Here is a 12182-nt window from a genome sequence, read left to right on the forward strand (position 1 = left end):
AGTATTTCCCCGTTGGGAATATATGCAAGGAACTGCCGCGTGCTTAGATGTAAGTGCAAGTTAAACAGCGCGGATGGTCAAAGTCAGACAGGATCGCTCCACTTTGGCGTCCCTCTTCATCAAATCATGATTTTGACGCGTAAACTGCCACTAATAAATATTACCCTCTATTAAAAAAAGAATCGTTACGGCACCAGAAAGGTCTTTCATGCGTACCCGTGCTTTCATTTCCACATGAAATTATTGAAGCATTTGATATAAAACTCGATATAAATAAATATTTGAAAAGCGCATGTATTTCATAACAAGCACACAAGAGCAATGCAGTTGTTGCACGAAATATAGGAATATTTGGACCACGCAAGTATTTCTTATACAGCCCACTAAAGCAATGCCGCTGTTCATGGATAGATGTTGCGATGTGAATTCGCATATATAAGTCAATCATCACCATCTGACGATCACTGTCAGACGACACTTTGAAGAGAGGGACACGCTCCACACAAGTCTAAAGCCAGAATGGCCATTCGGTACAAAACGGCTTTTGGCCATTTCGAGACCCTTTCAGCAGTTTGATGTCACCTTCGTCAACAGAATATACTTAAACATACGAGAAGAAAAAAAAACCTGGCTTTAAGACAACGTGGTCACACATGCCAACAAAAAGACCCAGAATGAGCAGCACGCTCGCTTCTGCCGAGCGTGTTGCTGAGACCAAGAGGGCTGAGCCCACTCGTCGTAGCGCCATCTACCAGATAACTGATAACGACCCGAAGATTATCTAGACGCGCTGGTATTGCGCTTTTCAACGCGTTGCGGAGAGAGTGTCAGTGCCTGCATATTCTTACACCGTGGTCCTGTTTTTAGTCCTATTAAAAAACCCCAGGTGGTCAAAATTTCCGGTGCCCTCCACTACAGCGTCTCTCATAATCATGGGGTGGTTTTGGGACGTTAAACTCTACATATCAATCAAATGAATCAGTTTTTAGTCTTCAACTTTGCAGCGTAGCCTTTTCCTTAAGTATGTTTCAACTAACCTTCACACAAGCTTTTCTGCCTATGTGTTGTTTGTTACCCTGGTAAAATAGAGAAAGCAGAAATAATGAGTGCTCATAATTCGCAATAAATTCTTTTTTCTGGGTGTGTCTGAACGTGACGGCTGGGTGACAGCACACGCCTTGTCGCATGCAATGCTTTCAGTAAATCACACTTTCCTTTCTTCTGCATCAATTCCTCACCTGCTAATGTTGCGGTGTATAGCAAGCTGGACCTCGTTTGCATTCACAATTTCTCCATGAGCCATTTCCTGACACTCTGTGTTTCCTGGCCTAACTGCTAGTCACACAACCGCGTGATTCCAGGAACTCGCGGCACACGCACGCGAAGGAAATGCATCGAGAAAAAGACAGCGTGTGAGAATTTCGCAGCCGCAGTATACCGATTCAACAAAGCCGAACCAATGGGCCCAACTATGTTGTGTAAGCGGTGAATACCGACCCGAGGAGAAGAAAAGCTCACAACGGCAAGAAGCGGAGGGAAGAGACAACAACTTGCCGCTTCATTATTCTGAAACTTATCGCCCACTAACAACGCTATAGTGTGCGTGTACAGTTTCGTTCTCCTCGTCGTCCTATTCTTCTTCTTCCTCACACGCATCACGCCAGGCTTCACGGTGCGCGCAGAAAGGCGAAAAACATGGAGGCGTTGCGCCAACGTAACCACGAACGTTGCCGAGGGCACCTTCCCCGTTAAACGGAGCCCTCGCATAGAGGCACGAGCGTAAAAATAAAGGCCACAACGACGGCGCATCATACTATACCGCCTAGCCAGTGTGGCGCGCCCACAAACACGCAGTGCCGGCATCCCTGCAGGCGGCTTGCCACAATAATCCCACTTCCCGGGCGATTCAATTTGCCACTCTCGCGTGTTAGAACGAAACAAAAGCGACCTTTAACGAGCTAACGAACTTTGAGCAGCTATGTGCAGGCTTGGCTGCTTACTTCGCTGGTGCCACGTACGAAAAACCAAGAACGGAACGGAAAAACGAAAACTTGCAACACCATCCGCGCAGTTTGCCCAACAAGCGAGACTGCACCAACAGCTGTGTTTGGGCCGCATAGTTTTCTGTTCTCTTTCTGCCTCCGCTGATAAATAGCGACAGAGGCGATGGCCTGGCGATGTTCATTGTTACTTACGTACTTACATTCGCTGCCAATAGTGTGCTCACGTTTCCCGTGGTGTGGAATGCAAATGAAGCTTGCACAGCTATATGGTTGTGGTAAAAAGAGATGAAATAAGAATTTAGCTTGAAAGCCCACTTGTGAATAAACATAAGCTAACAGTGGTGTAGGAAAACCGAGCTTGTCAATTTTCCCTGATTTTTTTGCTGCTTTTGAGTTGCTTCGGTAAATAACTGTCACACCTGGGCACGCGTATGGGCAGGTAATGCTATACTATCTTCGTTGTAGCACATCGCTTGGCGCTTGCTGCGTGCAGGAAATTCCACAATACGTGTCTGGTGGTGTTAGTGAAAGTGCCATGTAACCAGGAACCTTGATAGGCTCAGAGAAACTGAGATTAGTCTGAAGTGGCAACAAAAACCTCGAGAATTTGACCACAAAAAATTAATGTCTTGAGAAATGTGAACCTCTTGTGAGCCATATTAGAAAATGGCCGTGTGTAATATGAAAAAGCTTCGTGTGACTGGGAATCATACCCAGGACCAGCGTGAAGTGGTGGAGGTTTCATTTAGTTGTATTTTTATTTGTTTGCGTAGCAGAACTGCCACCGCTACGTGGACCATGCAGGGGGTTTCGCGCATGTGATCAAACAGTAAAAAAAACGTGGCAAGCACAGTGAAGTAAACAACAATAATGAAAACAATGGAAACGCAAGACAACCACCACTTACAAAGCTGAGAATATAATACAGGCTTTCCAGTTCCCGTACAAAGTCATAGGCAACAACAGACGAGGACACAGTGTTTTATTTGAACACAGCTCAAGGAAACTTGGTCGACTTATGCAATTTAGTTTCAGTGGTAGTTCAGGCAAGAGTCTTACCGTGTTGCTGAGTATGCCACCACTTTTGAAATGCTAGGAAAATTACTGAAGCTGAAATGAAGAGGCTTTGCAAGAAAGAATACGTCAACTTCACTAATTTTTGACCGTTTGTTGTCGCTACGGCCAACGTTCGAACAAGGCGAATTGTCTTCGTCAAGGCAGCAAGAGAACGACGAGGCCGCTTGTTGAAGCGCTGGCTCGAGCGACGCTAGCTGTTCAAAGATGTTTCATCTTTTTACTGCCTGCATACACAATTCCGATGTGTCTGTCCCAGGACCCTAGACAGCCAAAGAGGAAGTGTTCGCCTAATCACCCAAGCACGGCGTTTTCGGAGAGCTCACGTGATTTTGGCACACTGCAAGTGTTGCAACACAAAGGACCTTCTGTGCCTTCTCCAGTATTAGGCAACAGGAAGCCCTCCTGCTGTCGGCAAAGCGAATGTCACAATACCGAAAACGCACACGCGCTCCAATCACTTCTTTTTCGAGCATCAACCAACCACATACTACTTTATTTTGTATTTTGTTCTTCCCCACTTTTCGGCGCCTAAAACACGCACAAATTGGTCCACACTGAAAAACTGAAGAAAAAGTTAAGCACCCGCCTACGTGATCTTTCAGGTTCCTAGAAAGCAAAGTTCCCGTCGGGTCAACAGAGCACAAAAGAATTATTTTTCGTTTTTCGTCCTGTCTTGCAGGTGCCCTCCAACGATGATGTAGACTGGTACCATAGGACGTACAGCACCCGTCATCAGAGACCACTCGACGACGCTTGATAAATGATCAGGAGCACAGCGTTGTGACATCTTCTCGCTTTGTTCGGCGACCTCATTAATCACCCGCGCTCGCCCACCACAATCGCTCAGCTTTTCTTTGTCTTTTATTTGAGAGAATAGTTCTTCCTGGAGAGTCTAAAGCACCTTCGCCACCACAATCACACGAGAAAAAAAAATATTCATAGATGCATGAAAAAATGTAAAATAATATGCGGAAGCTAGATGACACAGAACAGCGTTCAGATTAGGTACTGAACATTTCTTTCTAATTCATTGTTGCTTCGGCTTTTGAGTTTTCTTTTTATTCAAATTTGAAGGTGGGTTGCGAGTAAAAAAAATTTCGCCCACAGGATCCTCTAAAATAATTCACCCTCGCGACTACCGCACGAACCTTCATCATTTTCGTCGACGACTGGATATTTGCCGTATTTTCGGGTGCCCTTTTTCTTCTGGGAAAATTTCTGAGGCTGCCTTTCTCTACCTCGACTCACGCTCGCCATTATGTGTGGCAAAAAAGCGAATCGCCTGCGTCATTTGTAATGTTTTAGTGGTTCCGAATGCATTCAGAAGTGAATCTTATGCAAGGGGAGCGTCTTGCCTATACTCGTCGCTAGAAAATGATTGCAACGAGTGAGCGAATAACTCTGAAAGTATTAAATTATACGTTCATGAAAAATTACGATAAAGTCCTGCATAAACAAATGCTTTCCGCTCCACGGTCAAGACGTGGGACTAGATTTACAGAACCATCTGTGCGCGCTTATGTTTTTATTCCTCACCATTCGTCGTAAATAATATGTGATATGTGTATCGCCACACCACCTGGAAGTTTTCCATTTTCTACTATTTTGATGTGCTGCTATGGCGGTTGCAGAAATGCTCCGTCTGTCACTGCAAGAAACTGTAGTGGTGGAACATGTATAAACTAAGTTTGTCTAGTGACAGCCTGGGCACAATACTATTGAGTTGAAGAGTTTTAACATTGTTGCACTTTTTGGTTTAGGCTCATGTGGCAGCTACGAGCCTAATACGTCATGACAATACACGGACGTTACTTAAAGCGTGGGCTGCGTCGGCGCTCGTGGCGCGAACGCTCAGTGCACTTATAGTTGGTTAAACCCTAGCAATAAATAAACGCTTCACCGCCGGTACTTCAGCACGCCTGTCGTTTATCTGTTCAACAAGGCAATGATGGGCAATTTTCGTTCTAACCATTATAACGATTCCGCTGGTGATGCAGGTGCTATGCATATCACAAATTAAATGTTTGGTATGAATACCTTGAGAAGCCCAGGTTAGGCAACCGTTTAATGTGCCGGACAGCAACGTGACAGCAGTCAGTCGTTTCGACAGAATGAGCACGGGCCTTAGCAACAACAAACGTCGTCTTCGTCGTTGCACCTGCAGTGCCCGTATTTGTCACTACAATGACTCCCCGGTAGAAAAGGAGCTATGGATCTTGGCGACATATGGTGCAGGCACGACTGATGGGTAGTAGTGAAGCTTCAAACGGTTGACATGCACAGTTTCGCACCCGCGGCGTCCTTTATCTGTAGTTGGCTGAATGGGCTCAACGATGTAGTTGACAGGTGATGTCTGGCGCAGGATCCGGTACGGACCATCATACTTAGGTATGAACTTTGAGGAAAGGCCGGGGGCAGACGATGGCACGCAGGGCCATACAATTGTTTCAGGGGTGTATGACGAAGGGGATGAATGCCGGTCATGAGTGTGCTTCTGGTGAGCCTCATCGTGCGTGGCAAGCGAACGTGCGAGCTGCCGATATTCTTCGGAATAAGCGGTGGCTTCGGAGAACGTCGTCGATTCTGAAGGGTCTGGGTGGTACAGAAGGATAGTGTCCAAGAACGAGGAAGTTTCCCGACCACAAAGAAGGAATAACGGGGAGAATCCAGTAGATTGAATGGCGCTGTTATAATCATAAGTAACGAATGGCAGTATGCGGTCTCAATTCGTGTGGTCAGTGGGAAAATACATGCAGAGCATATCATCTAGCATCTGATTATATCGCTCGGTCATGTGGTTAGTTTGGGGGTTTATGTGGGGTGATTTTTCGATGCACGATGTTGCATTTGCACAGGAGGGCTTTTACAGCTTCGGACAAGAAAGAACGCCCACGGTCACTGAGAAGCTCGCGCGGTGCACCACTCTGAAGGACGAGGATGCGCAGAATGAACAAGACGACTTGTCGCGCAGTGGCCTCGGGAAGCACTGAAGTTTCAGCGTAGCGCGTGAGCTGGTCCACGGCTACGATGACCCGGCGGTTTTCATTTAGTGTGTGTGGGAGGGGACCGTACAAGTCGATTCTTATGCGGTCAAAAGACTGAGAAGGGCAAGGCAGTTGCTAGAGTGGCCCTGTGGTTGTGCGAGGGGAGCTCTTCCGTCGTTGGCACAAGGAACATGAACAAACGTGTTGCCGAACAAAGTGGTACATTCCGCGCCAGTAGTATCGAATCTGTAGGCGAGCATACGTCTTCACCACACCCGCATGGGCGCAATGCGGATCTACGTGGAAGGAGGCACAGAAGTCAGAACGTATGTGGCGAGGGACCACCAGACAGAAGGCCGTCACGGATTGTAAAATGGTGGGCAACTCGTCGAAGTGAACGATTATCAGTAGGTGGAGACGTCTGAGATAGGTACTCTAGGAGAGACGCTATCTATGGATCCTGTTGTTGTTCAGAGGATATGTCGATATGTTCAAGTGAAGAACATTCGCAACTGGCAACAGACGCTGTAATATAATCGTGGGGAAGTGGCTAACCAGTAAGAGCGCCGGCGTCCGAATGCTTGAGGCCTGACCGATAGACTACACGGATGTCGTAATCTTGAAGACGTAGCGCCCAGCGAGCTAGGTTACCAGGAATCTTTTAATGACGACAACCAACGCAATGCATGGTGACCCATTACGACGTTAAATGGGCAACCATATACGTAAGGTCAGAATTTTGTGATTGCACTAACGACGTCAAGACATTATTTTTCCTTGACTGAGTACTTTCTTTTTCCGTTTCAGTGAGGATGCGACTAGCTTAGGAAACAACATACTCATCAAAACCCGATTTAGGCTGGGCAAGAATAGCGCCGAGGCCTACTCCTCTAGCGTCCCTATGGATTTCGGTGGGAGCGTCTGCATCAAAGTGGCGTAGGATAGGTGGTGGTGGGAGAAGATGACGTAAAGAGGCGAATGCTTTGTCGCATGTGGGGGACTACGCCGAGATGTCTTGCTTGTCGGCAAGTAGCTGTGTCAAGGGTACGAATATGGTGGCGAAATTGCGAACAAAACGGCGAAATAATGAGCACAGGCCTATGAAGCTGCAGATTTCTTCTAGTGTAGCCGGCCTGGGAAAGTCTGCGACAGCGCGAAGCTTGGCTGGATCAGGGAGGACACCATGCTTGCTAACAACATGCCCCAAGATGGTAAGCTGGAGGGCGGCGAAGTGTCATTTGTTCAAATTAAGCGGCAGTCCAGCGTCCTTAAGACAAGTCAGGCTACTTGCGAGATGAGGTGGCTGAGGTGAGAGTTGAACTCCTTCCAGAAAACGACGACGTCATCCAAATGGCATAGGCCATTTAAAGCGTCTGAGGATGTTGTCTATGAGACGTTCAAAGGTGGCCGGTGCATTGCAGAGGCCGAATGGCATCACGTTGAACTAGTATAATTCGTCAGGTGTTACAAACGCAGTCTTGGAGTGGTCGGCTTCATTCATATGAACCTTCATTCAAGAGACAATCGGTGCGCTACTACTCAGGCGAACTGCTGAATTCGCTCCATTAGCGTGCCTTGTTCGGAGAAAACAGCGCCAATGGTGCTGGCCATGTCGAGATTTCGAAGTCGCGTAGAAATGCGCTCTTTCCTCAGCTCGTCGTAACTTTGAAAGCGCTGAATCAGCTGGATGACAGTTGGGGGGTTTTTCGCAACAGGCATGTGAAAGGCGTCGTCCTCGATACCTTTCATTATATGCCGTATTTTGTCAGTGTCGGACATGTCGGGATCGATGCGACGGTAGAGGTCCAGAACATACTAAATATACGAGGTGAAGGTCTCCCCAGAGCGCTGTGCCAGCCGCGCAAGCGCTGTTCGGCGCGAAGTTTGTGAACAGCGGGTTGGCCGAAGACTTCCGCAAAGCGTGTCTTAAAGGTTGACCAAGAGGAAACTTCAGCTTTATGGTTGTTAAACCACAGCTGTGCCACACCTACGAGATAGAAATGAAGGTAACGGAGCTTGTCTGCGACATCCCCTTATTGTGAGCACCTAGAAATTCATACATGGGACAGCCATTCTTCAGCGTTTTGGTCATCGGTCGAGGTGAAAATCACCGGATCTAGCTGTCGTTGTGTTCAGGGCAGGTAACAGATTGGATTAGGACTGCAGGTGGCTGGGGCATGTTGTCATGCATTGGCGAGGCGGGAGGTTGAGGTAGAGTCCGGGAACGGAGTTCCATGTTGAAGAAAACAGCACTTCCGCCAAATTTAAGAATACTTTGCGACGCCCACGTAACGTCGTCGTCGTCATTGCTCCAGCAGTGCCCATATTTGTCACTACAGTTTGTTGTTCCTTGTTAAAACATTACATTTTGCAGTGCCGTGAAGTCGGAATTTTCATTGACACTCTCCAAGAAGGAAAACTTTTCGACTGAAAACTAGCCAAATGAGCACATGCCTGTACGGACAAGGGATGTGCCTGAAATCCGTGAAAACTGTCTGATGTATAGTAAATGATAGACTGCAGTTGGGTGGGTCGGTGACAACTGTTAGCGGAGCTCCCATTTATTCTTGAGTGGCTGCGACAAAAAAAAAAGCTGACATAGAGACGCTGTTCATGTTGGGAGCAGAAAGGGGGGTATGCAGAGGGAAGATATCACCACATCATTTGAGAACGTAGCGTGGCGCCACATTCGGCAAATATTATGCATGATCTTTATCTCGAGCTCTGTGAGGCTGTGTTCAGCATGTCAGACCAAGTCGTTCAGACGAAGGTAACCGAGGTTAAGCCAACCAGACCATTTTCCATCTAAGCTTGACGACCATCCACACGGACTCATCTGCACCCAATTTTTGAAGAAATAAGGTTTTTATGTGTCTATATATCTATTTGGCGAATGCGCTTCAGTAGCCTTTTGCTCAAATTCTATGGCACAGTTTTCCATGGCACGCAAGGTGACTGGAAATAAACGCACGATATCAACTGCAGAAATATTCGTGCTAAATGATTGGCGAGAAGCTCAAGTGACCTCACGGGCAATATAGAAATGTCATGTCTTTGGATGATGTGAGACCAGATTCAGACTTGTCATTTTACGAAATTGTACCTGCAGAAATAGAGCTATGATATGGTACGATGACCTTCATTTAGGTCCTGAATATCAATTGTTAGGCTGACACGGTAGGCTGCCACGTCAGGATGACAATGTAGAACCAGACTGCCGTATGGTCTAGACTGCCTGTACTTGATCTAACTGCATTGCACTTTGAATCGCCTTGAATAATATAAAAGGCCACGTTGAAGTTGAACAAGTTGTTTTCTTGGTATACTTGTAGCCAAACAATGCTAGTTAAGTAACGCAAGATGCCTGGGGAAAATGCTATTCATTAAACGAGAAGTGTCAAGCAAAAGGTGTGCTTCACTGAAATTCCACCAAGCACTGGGGAGTGAGATATGAACAGTGATACATGCCCAATGAACTATGTAGGAGATCAATAAATTAGACCGAACGAAAGATGTAGCTAGCTATATATCTAATAAGCAAGGTACGGTAGGCAATTTAGGGAAGGTAGGTAAACAAGAAAGACAGAGACGTAAGACAGGAAAGGACGCTGTAATATAAGGCACGACAAGGCTGGAATGCAAGGAAGACAGACAAGGAATGCAGGGAAGCCAAGAAAGACAAAATAATGCAAGGCACGCAGGTAAGGAAGAAAATGCGTAGAAGGCAACGCAGCCAGTCGTAGGCAACGTATAACAGACAGGCAAGGTAGCCGCAGGCAAGCAAAGCAAGGCAGGCAGTTAGGTGGAATAGACAGACGAGAAAGGCAGGCAAGAAATGGTGAAGTACTGCAGGCAAGGAAGACTGTGCAGACAGGTAAAGGGAGACAAGACCAGTGGGCAATTCAAGGCAACCAAGGTAGGTCGAGGTAACGCAGGCGTGCAAGGCAAGACAGTCTGTGGAAAGCAGGAGAGGAAGACAGATCAGCAAAGGCAAGAAAATGGCGAGACAGCAGAAGGGCTAGGAGGACGGACAGACTGGGCAAGACTTCATGCTGGGCAGGCAAGGAAATAGCAAGGCAAAACAAGCAGACTAGGAAGACAAACACAGAGGCAAAGTAACGCGGGCAATGGAAATCAAGGTGACAAAGCCGGGCAGGCAAAAAGGCAGAAAGAAAAAATAGGTGGGTGATGAAGGCGGGCTTGTAAAAGGCCAGTCAAGTCCGACACAAAAGCAAGGGGCGGGTCCAGACAGTATGGCGCGGCAGTGAAAGGCAACACCGAGAAGGAAAATCAAAAGTGGTAGATTAGATAGATAGATAGATAGATAGATAGATAGATAGATAGATAGATAGAAGATAGATAGATAGATAGATAGATAGATAGATAGATAGATAGATAGATAGATAGATAGATAGATAGATAGATAGATAGATGCTCACTAAGAAACCAACCTACTGAACAAAGCTTTTACTTTGACATTCGAAGAGCGGTTAACTGCAGTTGAGCACAACAATGCATGTTGAAAAACTATTTTGCTACTTTACAAGTGCATGTCTCTATATATATGAGCCTATTAGTTATGTACTGTGGTTCACATTTATATAGTGGATCAGTCGTGTGTAACGAAGGCGTGGTATATAACAAGAATCACAAAAGTTTATATCAGGATTAGCGTGGCTCAAAATTGAATACGTTCGAATGCATGTGTGCTTAGGCTGGCAATATTAGTTTCCTCTGCTATGTGAGTTCTGCTTTTCTGTCTCTTTGCATTCCTTGCCCTCTTCTAGCGAGAAACTCGCAGTTTTTCTTCCGACCTGCTTGAGAGACCGTAAAACTTGGTGATTCGCAATCGTTCACCCTAAGGCATATTCCATCATGCAAATAAACGCTCCAAGCCTTTTTGAGAGCTGAAGGCGCAACTGAACGATTTTGGGAGCAACAGAAAGAAATGTAAGTGAAAAAAGTTCGTGTTTCCTCAAGCATATGGTGAATTGAGGCGAGCGTGCAGGACCGGTACTGTGGCAGATGGGTGTCTTGAGACAGCTGTTGGTATTTGTGTTGCGACCCTATTTACGATGTGATGCTGAGCGAAGCGTAAAGTAATTTTCTCTGGGCAACGTTTTTTTTTTTTTGCCACTCGAGTGGAACAGCTAAGAAAACATGCTGCCATACGGCAATCAAATTTTACTATACCAGCATAAAATGCAGAATTATTATCGCCGTACATATTTTGGGAATCCGTGGTTGCGGTCAGGTTTCCATCCTCGAATGAATAGTAACAAGGGAAGTAAAACGCTTTGGTAGTGAGGATATTATTTACAAATCTAAAACCAATTATTATGCGTGCGTAGAATTGAATAGTCTAAAGAGCGTTCGTTACGTATTTGCATGCGGTATTCCAATCACTCAGGGGTGGGGACTGAAAATTCTCGTTTTACGCTGGATTTACATGTAGCACAGCACTCTATGCAGTGTGGAATCTTTACCGAAATCGTCATTGTGCTATGTTAATCATCCCTCTGCAAGAAAAAAAAATAATTCTTTGAACATTTCTAGAAACATAATACCTAGAAGTAGAAGAGTGCCGAGAGATAGACGATGTTTTATTTTAACATATATATATATATATATATATATATATATATATATAGAACCCTAGTCCAGGTTTCCTATCATGAACTATAGGAACCCGGACTAGGAGTTTCTCCAAGTAACAAGAAAAACTTCATGTGTGCATTGCCGCAAGAGGTGCTGGCTGCATCAAAGTTCACTGCCCATTCCTGTTGGTAGCGCCGACGGCATGGTGCAGCGTCTGTACATGGTCATGTAGTGAAATTGTAACTTTGGTAACGGCCATTACAACAGACGCTGTCTGACACCGGTATCATCCGGAAGAGACGTGGAAGTAGAAGTGCTTTCACCGGGAGAAACGAATGAACTGCAATTGTTCGATGATCTCGCCTTTTATCAACGCAAAGAAAAAAATTTGCGGATCCCATTTACCTTGGAATCGACGTTATGCAAAGCATGTGGAGGGAAGGTGACCGTGTTGCATTTTTTAATGAGCATCATGTCATGAAATGACGCTGAATACATGAACGAATGTTGCACGCACAGA

Source organism: Rhipicephalus microplus, chromosome 5 (assembly GCF_043290135.1).
Source record: "Rhipicephalus microplus isolate Deutch F79 chromosome 5, USDA_Rmic, whole genome shotgun sequence".
Taxonomy (NCBI): domain Eukaryota; kingdom Metazoa; phylum Arthropoda; class Arachnida; order Ixodida; family Ixodidae; genus Rhipicephalus; species Rhipicephalus microplus.